Source organism: Trichosurus vulpecula, chromosome 7, assembly GCF_011100635.1.
Source record: "Trichosurus vulpecula isolate mTriVul1 chromosome 7, mTriVul1.pri, whole genome shotgun sequence".
Taxonomy (NCBI): Eukaryota; Metazoa; Chordata; class Mammalia; order Diprotodontia; family Phalangeridae; genus Trichosurus; species Trichosurus vulpecula.
Genome location: NC_050579.1, coordinates 217,431,089 through 217,447,512, shown reverse-complemented (window position 1 = coordinate 217,447,512; position 16,424 = coordinate 217,431,089).

Below are 16,424 nucleotides of genomic sequence, written 5' to 3'. Positions count from 1 at the left end.
GTTTAAAAATTTTTAAAGGCAATCCTTCCTGTGTACACTGCTGCATGCTTGATGCTTTAAAAAAGCTAATCAAAGATAAGGCCATCTATTGCTTTTACATAGAGTTGTTTATTCTAAAACACTTAAGAAGAAAAAGACTAATCCAATTCCCATATCTTCACTTCAAAATTTTAATAAAAATTGTTTCACAGCACACTGCATTCTCTAGTTATCAGCAACTATCAAAGTATTTACTAATATTTACTAGTAACCTAATAATTATGATCAAATGAGTTTCATTGTTTTCCTGGATAGAACAAAACTTGATTCTCTCTTGAGTTCTTATTGGGACCATTATGGAATTGAGCTGTCTCATTGTTATGCCCAAATACTTGTTTTGAGAAAATTATTAGTAAGAATTTGCTTATCATTTGAAATAGCTTTTACTTTGTTTAGAATCCACAAAAAAAAGCACTTTACCATAGAAATATAAATGCTGGTGGTTTTCATGTTAGCCTGAAACATTCATTTTAGATCAAGTCACCCTGGGTTCTTCTAAGGCTGTTCCAGAACCCAAGTTCAAGGAAAGAGCACCAAACTGAAATTCCCTGTTTAAGCACCTTCTGAAGCGGGGCCCAACTTTACTTCCTAGCCTTATGTTAAATCCTTTCATGAATTATATGTTCCCAAAATGTCCCTCACTTTTATTGTGAATTTGTTAAATGCTTTCCCCCTCTGCAAAGCTTGCCCTTAACATCATCATCTACTCCCATCTACAATTAATCTTTGTGATGGTTAGTTTTCCTTCTGTCTTCATTTGCCTGGCTGTGTCTACCTTAATCCGCTAAGCTCCATGGAGAGGAGGAATATATTCTTTTTTCTTCACAATTTTGCATAGTTTAGTAATTTTATTGATTGTTTTCAGTCCTGGCAGTGAAAACCACCTTCCCTTCCTCACTTCCTCTTTCTTATAGAAAGAACACTTCTGCCAGATTTGGGAGGGCCAACAGCAGGCAAAATTTTTAAATTGATGATTTGCTTTCTTGCATCCTTCCATTTTACTTTGTTGTATTGTGCTTCCCACCTCCTAATACTCCTCTTAGCAAGCATCCAGTTTCCTCATGATAATATCTCCTTAGCAGCCTAAGACCAGGGTTGTCCTTAACCTTAAATGTTCCGAGAATAAAAAAATCTACCTCTAATCAAAACTCACTATTCTCTCAGTATAGAGAAAACAAATTTTTACACCAAGGCAAATAACTAGCTCTATAACCCAAGATACTTAGTTTTTCAAAATATTTGTTAATTCAAATAACAGTTGGCATGTCCTAGAATAGTGTAGTCAAAAAATGCATTTTGTATGGAGAAGGGGGGTATGGAGGAAAGCAACTAAATGGGCTAACCCATTTTCAATGGCAGACTACCCCTGGGCTATTTTACTTCTGAACCCAGAGATCTTCAAAAGCTCCAGGTTTGTACCCCACCCAACTTCCCCCAAGGGTTGGGAAAGCAATGTGTATAGTCTTATCTAAATTGTATTTTTTATACTTACATAAATCTTTAATTTTATCCTCACAGCAACCCTCCAAAGCAGATAGGAGAAGTATTAGATTCCTCAGTTTTATAGATAACAGTTGCAGAAGTTAATTCTTGTTTAAGACCACACAGCTAGTATGTGACAGGTCCTCCTACTTCTGTGGAAGAACATTTTTCCAGGGCTGAAAACTCCAGGAGAGCCACTATCTTCTGATTCCTAATCAATACTCTTACTCCTTTTTAAATTTGTAAAATTGGGAACTGCCTATATTTCAATTGATTTATACTAAACTAATATGGATTGTGCTCACCAAGACATGGTCACAAATATTAAATCTAATTGGCATATTTGTTTTTATAAATGTCTCCCCCCAATATTGAACACATTTTTAATTGAGGAAAAAGCTTTTATAGCATGTATATGTGTATATATGTGTCTATTAGTCCAGCAAAACATTCTCACACTGTTCATACCTAAAACTGATGCAATAAAAACTACATTCAATAAGAGGCCTTTGAAGATTTGAAAAATAATTGGAAACTAAACTTAGTTCTAAAGAAGTGGTAGCTCAGAGAACAAATTATAGAAATAAAAAATTTAACCAAAGAAGATAACAATGAGACAATAGACAGCATACCAAAATACATGGGTTGCGGCTAAAGCAGTCCTTAGGAGAAATTTTCCATCAATAAAAGAGAGAAAACAAATACTTGAACAAGAAATCCATTCTTGCAACTAAACGATGAAGTGTAAATCCTACAGGTCAAAAGAGACCAATTGCAAACATAATTAAATTAATAAAAACTAGGAACTTAAAAAAAACTTTAATAAAGTTACATATAGTTGGCTAATCTGATTTTTAATGGGAAAATCAAGTATCAAAAGTGAAAAGAATGACAATTGGAAATGAAATCAAGTTATTTTGCTACATCCTAACAAAATTGATGAAGAAAATGAATGAATACTTAGTAAAAAAAATACTAGATTAACAAAAGAAAACCTATTTAACTTAGTCCAATTTAAAAAAAAAAGATTAACTTATAAATGAATTCTCAAAAACTTTCAGGACCAGATGGATACACAAGTGAATTCCAACACATTTAAAAAACATTTCCAAAATTGCATAGACTTTTCAAAAATATGTAAAATAATACATTTCTATAATACAAATATGGTCTTAATACCTAAACCAGGAAGAGACAAAGAAATCTATTGACCAATATTCATAATGAACAATTTTTTTTCAAAATTAAAAATAACAGGCTACAGCAATATAATACAGAGGTTATAAAATATGATCAGGTTGGATTTATAGCAGGATTGAAAAATCACATGATTATTTAATACTGGGCTTTTGACAAAATCCAAAAAATAGACTTAAATATAGTAAGCAATATCTATCTAAAACCAAGAGTAAACATATAATGGGAAAAGAGATCTTTCCAATTATGTCAGGGACAACTCAAGAATGTCTAGTAACCCTATTTAATGGTGCTAGAAATGCTAGCTATAGCAATAAGATACAATAAATTGAGATAATAAGCATTGGAAAATTAATCACTTTTTGCAGATATGATTTACTTGGAGAAAACTAAAGAGTCAATTAAAAATTAATTGAAACAAATTCAGCAAAATTTTCAGGATATAAAATTCACATAAACTATCAACATTCCTGTATATAATGAGTAAAACCCAGAAGAAAGGGATAGATATTCCACTCAACAACAGAACGTATAAAATCTTTAGGATCTTATTTACCAAGACATACCTAGCCACTATAAGAATACACCTACAAAGAAAGCAATTTGACAATAATAAAGACAGACAAAAAAACTGTTAATTGCACATGGGTAAGAATTCAATATAATAAAAATTTATGGCATAAATTAATTCTGTTATTCACTGTTGTGCCAAATAGCAAAGGATTATTTTATAGGGCTACAAAAAATAAATAATGAAGCTCACACAGAGGAACGAAAAGTCAAGAATCTCAAGGGAAGTGATTGAAAAAAATGAAAAGAAGACAGCCTAGTAATACCAGATTTCAAACTATGCAAGGCAATAATCATTAAAATGATTTTATATTAGTCAAAGAAAGATTATTATATCTCATGTTACTTTATCTCGTTTGTTTTGAAACTAGATTACCTCAAAAAACTTCAGTGTTTTTCCCCCTAAAGTCCCCATTGGAAAGCGTGGAAGGAACAAAGGAATTTGGCGTTGGCACTGAAAAGTAGAATCACTATGACAATTATGGTGACTTGACTCTTGAAATTGTTTTTCCTTTTAAACAACTGGCCTACTGGCCAGGATGCCCATTTTTAGAAATATAAAAAAAGAGAAAGTCAAGCTAAAAATACTGGCTCCTTACAGATGAAAGAACTTTTGTATTTACTGGGAGAATTTTCCTCTTTAGTTCCTTAGTTTTCAGTAGCCACACTCTCCTCTTCTTTGTTTTTGATCATTGTTGTTTTGGCAGCAAGGTAATCCATTTTGATTTTACAGCATGTTTATTAGTTGTTTACTATGTGCCAAGGCACTGTTTTAGGGCAAGGAATATTCAAATCACCCTGTGGTCTCATCAGTTTTGAAGTTCCCTCCAACAATGCAGAATGGAACCCAACCATGCCTGCCCATTCCATGCGATTATTTTCCAGGCCTTCCCATAAGTTCACCATAGAAAGGGCTACCCAACTTGATAGAGACTTTAATTTCTGTTGACATCACAAAGGTACCAGTAGAGCACTCTGTCTACCTATCATCCCTTGCTCTTGTCATGTGAGCAGTCCATTTCTTGTCCTATCATGAAACTCGTTGATATCTTTCACTCTTCCGTTCTTCTTAGTTCTTTACTACTTATTGGTTGCTGCCTGTTCACACCCACCTTGTGCCTCTTGGTATGATACTTATTTTTAGTTCTTTGAAGATAGTTGCATTTCAGGGTTCACTGCCATATAGCAACACCAGCAAAATGTCAGTATTGAAAGATGGGCTTTTGCTTTCATGAGAAGCATGGGGTCAGCAAAAGATCTTTGCAGTTACCTGAAGGCAATTCAGCCTCTTCCCTCCCTCTCACCCTCACCTCCATCATTCATTTCTGGGCCCATATTAGCCTATATTAACTGTCCCAGATTTAAAAGTGTTGTGCCTTCTTTTAGAGTATCTATCCAAACACAATTTGGGCAACAGACATTTTTCATCCACCCTGTTATTTCCTATGTGAATGGTCATGTGAAATTTCTTTAAGATATTATAGAGTTCTTCTTCCCAGAGATTCCTTTGTATTCTGTGGCTTGATGCAGTCAATGTAATACCATCCACAAACAGGAGTTTATGGAGGCACTCACATCCATGGAGAATCTTTGTTTTAAACTCTGCATTGGATTTCTTCCACCAGAGTGCCAAACACCTTTGGTGAGCATACATATCTCTGTTTTATGCCTTATATTTATTATCAGAGCATCATTGAACAGGGTTATTTATGTTATATCCTTCAAGGAATCTTAAAGGTATGGATAGGGTCATCTTATTCTAAAAGAATCTATAAGGTAGCATTTTGTTCCAAGTTCAATTTTTTTCCATAATCAATAAATCAGCACAATGGGATCTTGTATTTACTACATTTTAGTTCTGAAATGATAAAGATGTGATTCATTAAATACTTATTGGGAAAACCATCTTGTTCCTTTTATCAAGCATGCCCTCAATTTGTAAAGTTTTAATGTAAATGGAAGAGTAAGCATACAGATCAATAGTTAGTCGTATTCTCTCGTCAACTTTGTTTTGTTGATATTAATGTCTGAATTTTTTTTTGCATTGTTGATATCTTCTTCAGACACCTTGCTTATTAGTCTGTCTTATACCCTTACAAGTGTGTTGCCTCCATAATGGATTTCTATATATGTTTCTGTATACATGGTCTATTCTAGGTACTTTTCCCTTCTCTTCAGTGCCATTTCTACCTCTTGTATCTGAGACTGTGGTGTTGGAAGGTCCATGTATGGTGTGGTTCCACTGCCCTTAATGAAGAAAACAGTTTTATTATAATGATTTTTTAAAAAACTTTTCCATTTTTTTCTATATGTAGTCCTCCTTCCATTTGCATCCTTAAATGTTCCTTGGGATGACTTTGCTCAAATAGATATCTAAGTTTTAAGTTAATTTTTTACTCTCTGCTTTATGAAATAATACCACTCATAATTATCTATCTTCATTTTACAGATAAGTTTATACTACTTAACTCAATGTTGCTCCTACAGATAACCTCATCTCTTCACCTGGCAATTATGTTAGATATGCTTGCTAACCAAGGTGCCCTCTGGGCCTCTTTGATCTTCTTGTAACGATTTACATTTGTTAACCTCTGGGTAAAATTATTATAGTCTAAGGGCTAGGGATACAAAGAAATTTTTAAAATGATAATATTTCCCCTCAAGCAACTTTATGATTTAGTTTGGTATAAAACATGACATAAGAAACAGCATGATTTAGTGCATAGAGGTCAGGGCTCAAAGTCAAGAAGAGACCTTGGGTTCAAGTCGGATGCATACAATGACTTTGGGCCAGTCACGTAACTCCTCAGTATCTCCAAGCATGCCTCTAATACTCCAGTTACAGAATAGTTACCAATATGCATTTGTAGAGAGGATTTCCTCATGGAAAGTTCCCCTGCATCTGTGAAATCACAAGTTCAGATAAAAAGAGAGAGAGAGAGAAATAGCTTTAGTAAATTTAGAAAAATACTATGTTTTCAGGAAAGGTCAGAGAGTAGCATGAGAGATTCAAGGAGAAGGAACACTAAAACTGGAGGAGTCAGAAAAGGCTGCACAGAGGAAATGTCACTTGAACTGAGACTCCAAGAAAGAATTTCAGCAGGCAGAGGAGTATAACAGCAGGTAGGAAATTCTTCATTTGCTTGATTTTCCCCCTCACCTGGCAACATAAAAGGCTGGCTCTATGGTTTTCGTGAGGAGGGTGGAGATCCGTTCCTCAGTCTTAAAGCTCTAGGGAAAATAAGGCAAGCTACCTCTCTTACCTATGGACCTCAAGGACAGACAAAAGAAACAGAAAAGAATACTTTCTATACTTCAAAGAGGAATAGAATCTATAGTAGAGCCAAGCAGATTATTCTTCTATGAATCTAAGAATGTGTTTATCAGTCTATAAGAAGAAAGGAGAGTGTAAATAGGGCTAGTGTGTCACAAAAATATAATTGGGATGTCATATTAAGAAGGGTTTTCTCATTAGTCTAAATGTCAACTCTTCCTCATAGTTCCTCTGGTCTGCTTGCTGTCTAGGATCTTCACCTTCCTCTTCACTCCATAGATTCATTGAATTAATTCAGCCCTGTAAATACAGCCTCACATAGGTATGGCTTTTGGTTGTAAACTGCTTGGTGTCTACAGTGATCCTTTTTTAGCCAATGAAACTTTTATTTTTATTTCCCTGGGCAGGTCACTTAATCTCTTAGTTTCCCATTTCTCATTGGTAAAATGGGAAGAATAATAGCACCCATGAGGATCAAATGAAATAATATAAATGTAACTTGTGCCTCAGAATGCATTTTCAGAAGATTGCTCAATTCTCCACACTCGCATGAGGGGACAGATTTGGAGATTAGAGAGATCCTTCCTGTTCTGGATTCCAGAGTAGACCGAGCTGCCTGAAAGGGGACACAGCTAGTTGGGTAACTCAGCTCATCCTCTCCCTCTTCTCTCTCTCCTCTTTCTCTTTCTCTTCTCCAAAGGAAGGTAAATTTTGATGGCCAGAAGCTTCCCACTTAATTTGAGGTTTGCTGGCTAGATCTTCCTTCGTTTCTTTCTCTTTCTTCCTCTCTTCCTTTTTTTCTTTCCTTCTTTCTTCCTCTCTTCCTTTCTTTCTTTCCTTCTTTCTTCCTTCCTTCTTTCTTTCTTCCTTCCTTCCTTTCTTTCTTTATTTCTTTCTTTCTTTCTTTCTTTCTTTCTTTCTTTCTTTCTTTCTTCCTTCCTTCCTTCCTTCTTCCTTTCTTTCTTCTTTCTTTCTTCCTTCCTTTCTTTCTTCTTTCTTTGTTCCTTCCTTCCTTTCTTTCTTTCTTTCTTTCTTTCTTTCTTTCTTTCGTTCGTTCTTCTTTCTTTCTTTCTTTTTCTTCCTTCCTTCCTTCCTTTCTTTCTTCCTTTCTTCCTTCCTTTCTCTTTCTTTCTTCCTTCCTCCTTCTCTTTCTTTCTTTCTTTCTGTCTTTCTGTCTTTCTCTCCTCCCCTCCCAGCTTGATTTTTCTTTTCATTTTTTCAAATTAAAGGGGCCATCCCTTGACTCACTTCTTAAAGAGGACTATTCACTGAATAAGTGTTACCTCACTCTAAGTGAGAACCTGAAAAGACCTTAGCCTAAAAGGGCCAGAGTTTCCCATTACATCCTGGGTCTTCTTTAGTCATCCTGATGAATATCTGGTCACTGGATCCAGATGGCTTTGGAGGAAAAAATGAGGCTGGTGACCTTGCACAGCCCTCTCTCACTCAAATCAAAGTCAACTGCAAGTTATGTCATCATTTCCCTGATGCCATGGTCCTCTTCTAAAACAGAGGACAAACACAACAACAACAGCTTCTAGATTCAAGAAAGAAAATGTGGTTCCAGATTCTTTTCAGGTCTCTGAAGGGAGAAATTCTGGGAAGAAGCCTACATAAGAAGAGCTAGCACCTCAGTCATGTCCCTATCCCCAGCTTACTACACTAGAGACTTCAGGAAATTTCCTCTTAGGTGAGATCTGAGACTCTCATTTGAACTGAGTTATCTTGTTCCCAGTGGGAGAACCCATTCACTTTATTGTCTGGCATATTCTCATATGGATACCTTCTCTGATTTGTTTTGCTGTTTACTTGGATAAATGAGTATTAGCTATTCACTATAAATGTGCACTGTTGAACTGGTGGGAAGGGAGCCAAGTAATAGATAGATATCTTGGGGCACTCCTTTCCCATTAAAGGATAGTAATCAGGTGCACACTTTGGTACACCTAAAATTTTTTTCCCCTAGAATAATAACAAGGGACAAGATAGATATAATGCTAGCTCAGTAATCCCTCTCTTTGAGGACAGCAGAGTGGACAGTCTCAGGCTCCAACCTCCTGCTTGCCCTCCTACCATGAATCAAAGTCTCCCTTGGAGAAGGGTGGGAAAAGATCCTAGATATAGCTATTCTTGCCCCACTGTGAGCCACATCTAAACAAACTCATGTGGACATATGATTTAAATGGGCAATACAACATATCATCACATACCTTACACATGTCATAATTTACATATTTGAACCATATGGATGGATCTTTATGTGATGTAATGTCACATGTATATAAACACATATATAAAGCCCTTCACAAACCCTATAAAGTGCTATATAAATGGTAGCAGGACCTGAAGCCAGCGAGAACTCTGAATACGGACAATTCAGGACTCCAGTAGTTAGGCATCTGACACCAGTCCCCAGCCCCCAGCTCTGACTTGCCCATAAATAAGTTTGGATCAGAACTAAATAAGATAGGTGACTGTGCAGGGGGAAAGGGTCTGGCATGCCCTCTTTGGACCTCTGGTAGACATGGTAAAAGACAGAGCTAATTCAGTGACTGATCTCTATGTAGAGCAAAGAGCCCAATGGCAATTTGATGTCCAACTTTCCACCAATGCCTGTCAAGGCCATAGCAGAAAATCAGACTAATTTCCTAAAGAGGATTTTTTGGGGAAAAAAAGAATGAGAATAAAACAAGCCAAGTCTAGAACTTGAAGTGGGTACCAGGAGACTGAGGCAAAAGCCAGAGATTGATGTAGCTTGTGGATCCTGTTAAAGTTGTCCTCTCTAAATCTGCAGCAGTAGCAGCATCCATGCTACAAAGGGGATAAGACTAAAAAGTGAAATATACAATCTGTCCAAAAAACGGTCGAAGAGTCTAGTTTGAGCACAAAATATCAAACCAAGAGCTGAGGCTGGAAATATGAGTAAATATGAGTAAACAGAAGAAAACACCAAACAATGTAGACATTCTTGGGTTGAAAAGCCCAAGTGGTAAACCTAGAAAAAAAGAGAATAACTCATGACAATTACAAGCAGAGCCTCAAAAGAAAAAAAGAATGACTTGGCCACCAGAATTATAAGAATAGGTAGAATAATTGAAATTAAGTATTGAAATAAAGAGGAGGCTGGGAAAGAAAACAAGAAAAAAATTATGTAAGTGGATATATCATAAGAGTAAAGACAAACAAGGATGAGTTCACCCATAAAACAGAGGAGAGTTGCAAAATGGATTATAAAACAGAATCTATATTTTGTTTACAAGAAATAAAATTGAAACAAAGACTCACATGATTAAAATTAAGGACTACAGAAGCATTTATTATTCTTCACAAAAAGTCCAGAGTAAAAATCATAACAGAGAAGGCAGCAATAAAAGCTGACATGGTCAAAAGATGTAAGCAAGGAAGTGACATACTGAAAGGCATCATAGATAATGAAAATAGTATCAATATTTAGTATATGGACTAAATAGCACCTAAGTACTTAGAAGAAAAATTAATATAACTACTGGGAGAAATAAGCAAAATTATAATAATTAGAGACTTCAATTTTAGTCTTTCATACCTGGCTGTAATAGCAATTTAGATTTGAAGATCTTTCCCACCCATTAATAGGCCATGTGACCTGCTTACTTTACAGGAAGCCTAAGTCACATGTGGTGGGAGGAGCTTGCTGAGAACAAAAGGAAGTTGTCACAGAAAATGCTGAGAGAGAGAGAGAGAGAGAGAGAGAGAGAGCTATTATGGCTGCTAATGGCCATTGTGCTGGTTAGAGCTGAGATAAAGCAAACTGTGGCAGTTGAACTGTGAGTTTGTTTTTGGGAAGACCCTAGAAGGGGGTCAGAGAAGTTTTGGGATAGTGAGGCTCCATTTTGTGATATTATGTATCGAATGCTTTGCTGCTGTGATGGATTGGGTAGATGGCTTATGGGATATGGTTCTCCACTGTCTGAATAAATGGTTTTCTTCTTCTACCTTCTATGTGGAAAGTCTTGTATACTTTGTGATACAGAACCACATAAGCAATTATCATCTACGTTGTTATTATTGCCTTACTGATACACTGGCCAAAAATAACAAATATATAAAAGAGGGAAAAAAATAAGATCTGAATTAGAATTTTGGGAAAGTTAGATATGAGAGATCTCTAGTGATTTTTCAATGAAAATAGGAATATACCTGTCTCCAGGCTATGGAAACCTACTCTGGCCAGGACATAAAAATAAACAGAAAAATCAACAGTGAAATCATCAACAGCAAAAAGAAATATGGATTCCAGATCTAGTAAACAAGTTAGGGCATCTATGAATAAATACTGCAAAACAAAGGTAAACAATACAACAAGTGATATGAGAGAAGAACCTGTAGAATTTGAGAATGTGGGATTTGAAAATATGGAACTACAACACACAGTTTTAAGTGGTTCAAGAGAGTTTATATTCAAGGTCTTTGAAGTTTTTTTCTTCCTGAGATCTTTGGTAATTTCAATCTTTTTTACCCCTTATTTTCCCCTTTCACTCACTTTTGAGTCTCCATCTCATTCCCCTCATATGGTGGCTTCTTTGGGGGCCAGATCTCAGAATGTCAAAGCCTCCTCCAGTGGTAGGCAATTTATGGTTCATCATCCTCAAATGACATTTCAGTGATCAAATCTGGCCCCAGCCAGATGCTGTGCTCTTAACTTCAGGCTTAATAGAGTACTGTACAGCTCCATCCTACCCCTACACACATACACACATACTCTCACACTCACACACATTCTCCTGTCCATCCCCACCGTTCCTTAGTTCTTTGGCAGTTTGGAGATTCGCAGCACTGGTGCTGTAGGATTAGTCCCCTTACCCCCACTGGCTATGCCGGTATTGGGGTTGTGGCCTCCCAGGCAGGCTGATCCTGATCCTGAAGGACTGGGGCTCTGTTGGCTATCTGTTGTAGCCAGGGAAAATTCTGCAGCCTAAAGCCAATGTCTCTACAACACTTAAAAAAGGGAGAGGGAACTGGGGTGAGGGGTGGGTTTAAGCTTGTGTCATATCCTTGAGTCTGCTAGTGAAGTGTCCTTGATAATGGCAGGAGAGATTGGGGAGGGGTGCTGAGTGAGCTCAGTGTCAATAAGCATTAATTCATGAGCATCAATTTAACCTTTTGGTATGAGATCATGGAAACAGCTGAAGTTGCTTTATCTTTGGTGCATAATTTCTATTTGGGGGAGGTTTGAGAGGTTGTAAGGATCAGAGAAAATGTCTAGTCCTCCATCTTATCCCTCACATGACCTGGTACATAAAGGATCAAGTTTTATCCTATGACTTTAACAATACTCTTCGGTGTTTGACACTTGTCCTGGCAAGTCTACAAGGCTTCAAGGAATAACATAGAAAGCAAAGTGCTACGACTGGGAAGACCCCATCTCAAATCTGTTTTTTCTTTATTGAGGATCTTGTAGCCAGCACACATTGCCTGCTCCAAGGCACCCTGCAGTGAGGTAGAGATGTATAGAATCCTATGATCAGTAAAGTCTGCATCATATTTAGTGAAGAAAAAAGGGGAGTTACTACCATTTTTCAGTTATTTGGCAAGGTTACATGACTGGGTCTATCAACTCAGAAAATAGAGTTCAACTAGTGAGTGATTTTAATATGGGTCTTCTGACTCTAGATCCAGTACTAGTTTCACTGACCTCAGAGGTTTCTTGGGAGTAGTTTTGTAAACTGTAAAGCCTCCTGTTCTGAACATGAAGCAGAACAGACATAGAGAAAGTCACTAAACTGAGCCAATTGGGTCTGGTATAAATTTATGTTGCCTAAGCTCAACTGGCCTTCAAGGGGCAAAACAATCAAATCTTACCTTAGGCAATAGTTCTGTGGCCCTCAGCAAGTCACTCACTTAACTTCTCTCAAGCCTCTTTTCCATCTCTAAAATAGGGATGATAATAAAAATAAAACTAACAATACAGGGTTATTGTGAGGATCAAATGAGGAAATACAAACCTTAACGTGCCATGTAAATATTAGCAATCACTGCTGCTGCTACTCTTTCCTATATGATTCTTGTTTAGTCCACTGCAACTCAGAATTCGAGGTCAATCCACCTCAGCCTTCCTGTCATACTACCACACTTGGCTATAAGTGATTCTTTTATCCTACTCACCACAGAAACTATTCCAAACCTCCTCAAATCTGCTAAAGCATCTCACACCATTCTCGCCACTTCACTGAGAAAATAAACAACACTTCTTTTCCCCTTATCTAGATCTCAAAACCCTCTTGGCACCACCCTTAATGCCTTCCTCCCTTAGTCTCTGATACATAGGTGATACTTCTTGACACTGCCAACCCCTCTACATATTCCTTGGATCCCATCCCTTCCTATCATATCCAGCAGATTTCCCCCATAAGGATTCTCCCCTTCCCCCACTTAGTCTTCAACTTCTCCCTACCTACTATTTTCCCTGCTGCCTACAAAAATGTTCAAGTCTCCCTCATCCTGAAAAAGAAAAAAATAACTGCTACCCATGATTCTATTATCTCTTCAAGTTATCATCCTAACTCTCTCCTTCCTTTTATAGCGAACCTCCTAGAAAACAGCTGTATGTACACATTGCCTCCATTTTCTTTCCTCTGATTCACTTCTCAACCCTTTGCAATTTCAGCCTCTTCACTCAACTGCAACTGCTGTCTGAAATCCCCAGTGATCACTTAACTGTCAAATGTGATGGCTTTTTCTTAATCCTCATCCCTCTGGAAGCTCTGCAGCACTTGACTCTGTTGACCACTGTCTCCTATATACTGTTCCATAGGTCATCTCAAACTCAGCATGTGTGAAACTGAATTCATGCCTTTCCTCTCAAATCTATCCTTTCTCTGAACTTAATTCTTCCAAGGGTTCCATGGTCATCCAAGTTCTCAACCTTGGAGTCAGCAAGACCTGAGTTTAAACCTGGCCAGAACACTTAGCAGCTCTGTGACTTTGGGCAAGTCACTTAACCTGTTTGCCTCAGCTTCCTCATCTATGGGGATAACAAGATAATCTACCTCCCAGAATTGTTATGAAGATCAAAGGAAATAATAATTGTAAAGTGCTTAGTGCAATGTCTGGCACTTTGTAGGTGCTTAATAAATACTTATTCAATCTAAAATCTAAATCTTCACTCTCTAAGTTGCCAAGTCTTGCTCCTAACTCCACAGCATCTCTCCTATCCATTCGCTTTTCTCTTCTCAGACAGCCATTATACTTTTGGAGGAATATATCACCTCTTGCCTGGGCTGTTATAATAGTTTAATTGGTCTCCCTAACTCGTCACTCCCCTCTCCAAAGAATCCTACACACAGCAGCCAACATTATTTTCTGAACATGTAGATCTCACAGTGTTATTCCCCTACTTCAGTAAACTCCAACTGATTGCTTTTGTCCATAGGATCAGATATGAGCTTTTCTGTTTGGCTTTTAAAGTCTTTCATAATCTGGACTCCACCTGCTTTTCCAAATTTATTAAAAATTTTGCAAAGTTCTTCGCAACTCTGATTGCACCAGATTGTTCTTGTTGCTATTCCTCATCCATGATGCTGTACCTCCCATCTGCTCAGCTCTGTACTGGTTATATATCTCCCAACACTGGACAGTGAGGTGGTACAGTGGATAGTGTGGCAGGCCTGGAGTCAAGAAGACTCATCTTCCTGAGTTCAAATCTGCCCTCAGACACTTACTAGCTGTGTGACCCTGGACAAGTCATTTAACCCTATTTGCCTCAGTTTCCTCATATATGAAATGAGCTGGAGAAGGAAATAGCAAACCATTCCAGTATCTTTGCCAAGAAAACTCCACATAGGATCATGAAGAGTCAGACACAACTGAGAAAACAAATGAACAACAATACCCCCCAAACCTGGAATGCATTCCCATGTTACACCTACTTATTAGAATTTCTTGTTTCCCTCCAAAACCTGCTCAAGTATCACTTTCTACATGAAATCTTTCTTGAGCTCCATAAGATGGTACTACCTTCTCCCTAAAAATATTATTTTTCATTTATTTTACATGAATGAATGAAAAACTTATGAAGCGCTTATTAGGTACAAAGCACTGTGCTAAGCATGGGAAGATATGAAGAGAAAAGCAAGACAACTCATGCTCCCAAAGAGCTCATATTCTAATGGGGAAAACACGGGGGATTTCAGAAGAAAGTCAGATGAAGAGGACCTTATGGTACAGTAATAGAGCAATGAATCTTTTTGACTCTCATTTCCATTGATAAAACCATACCCATTTCTGATATTGAACTATTTGACAGTGCTAAGGACTTTGTCAGGGAGAACTTTCTATTCCAGGACTTTAGTAGCTATGGCTGCTAAAGAGGAAGAGGTTCAACAATTGTAGAAGCAGTGTTAGGTCACATTTCCACAGGGGTTTTGTGTGTGTGTGTGTGTGTGTGTGTGTGTGTGTATGTGTGTGTATGCATCTATGTATGTGTGTTTATAGGTACATATGTATTGTGCGTGTATATATATATGCATATATACACACACATATATGTATGTGTATATATATATATGCATTTACTATACACACACACACACATACACACACACACATATATATATGTAGATATATAGATATAGTATCCCCTGATAAAATATAAGCTCCTTGAAGGCAGGGAGAGTTTCATTTTTGTCTTTGCATGCCTAGCACCTAGCATAGTGCTTGGCCCATTGTAGATGCTTAATAAATGCTTGTTGATTGATTGATAGAAATATGAGGCTTTGATATTATTATTTCCCTGACATAGTAATTCTCTAAACATGAGGTTGGCCACCAGGTGCTGAATTGTTTGGGTTACAGCAATGCACAGAACTGCCTCCTTAGGCAGCAGGGTTTATGACCTGACTCAGCCAAGGAAATACCCACATTGATGAAATCACTCATCTTTTGAAGAAGTAATTCTCTAATTATATACCTAGAATTACAAAGGTCTTTGAAGCTAATGTTTAGGTAGGTGGTTATGTTTGAACTGATTTTATATGAGAGACAGAGACCTATTTTGAAAGAATGAGTTTCAGAGACTAGTCAAATAAGGTGAAACTGAAGTATATATCTGATTCATCACAGTTTGTCCATACTAATTTTGTGTATATTGTGGTAGAAGCCTGGAAATGACTGGTCCCACTAGAAATATGATGGAAAAGTGATCTCATATAATTTAGACCAATCAAATGTCTTTCAATAGAATTAGCAAAGGATACAGCCTGAGGGGGAAAAACTGGAATATATTTTTTCACAGAAAATTAGCTTAATAGTTACTTGTTTTTACACCTAGCCAAGATGGCTACCTGAACCGGAAGGAGGTTGTACAACTCATATTACCTTCACCGGACAAACTGAAGTTTTTACCAGACCAAATAATGATTAAGAATTTCAATATAAGACAACAGTAAGAAACATCTTCCACCCAAAAACTGCATAGGAGGTCAGTCAAAAACTTAAGGGAAAGAGGAAAGGAGACCCACTAGTACCAGCACAGGGCAGCTTCCCAACATGACAAGAGATTGCCTGGGATAGTGTAGTGTGCAAGAATTTGTGGCTAGAGGCACCAAAAGAGGAAGTTCCCCTGACATCTCCAGAGTTTCCAGAAAGCCCATGGTAGACTTCTTGGAAGTGACAGGGAATAGCAACAAGTAGAACAGTGATCAGAACATAGCAGAATAATGCTCAATAACATACACCACAAGTCTGGGTGTCTCTAGCGGCCTGTCCTAGTTTGCTAGCGATGACCCTGAAGATCAACACTCAGAACCTCTAAGATTCAGGGGGGTAGAGGTCAGTGCAGAAAGACGGGCGACCATTGGCAAGATCAAATAGGGTTGACCACCTCATC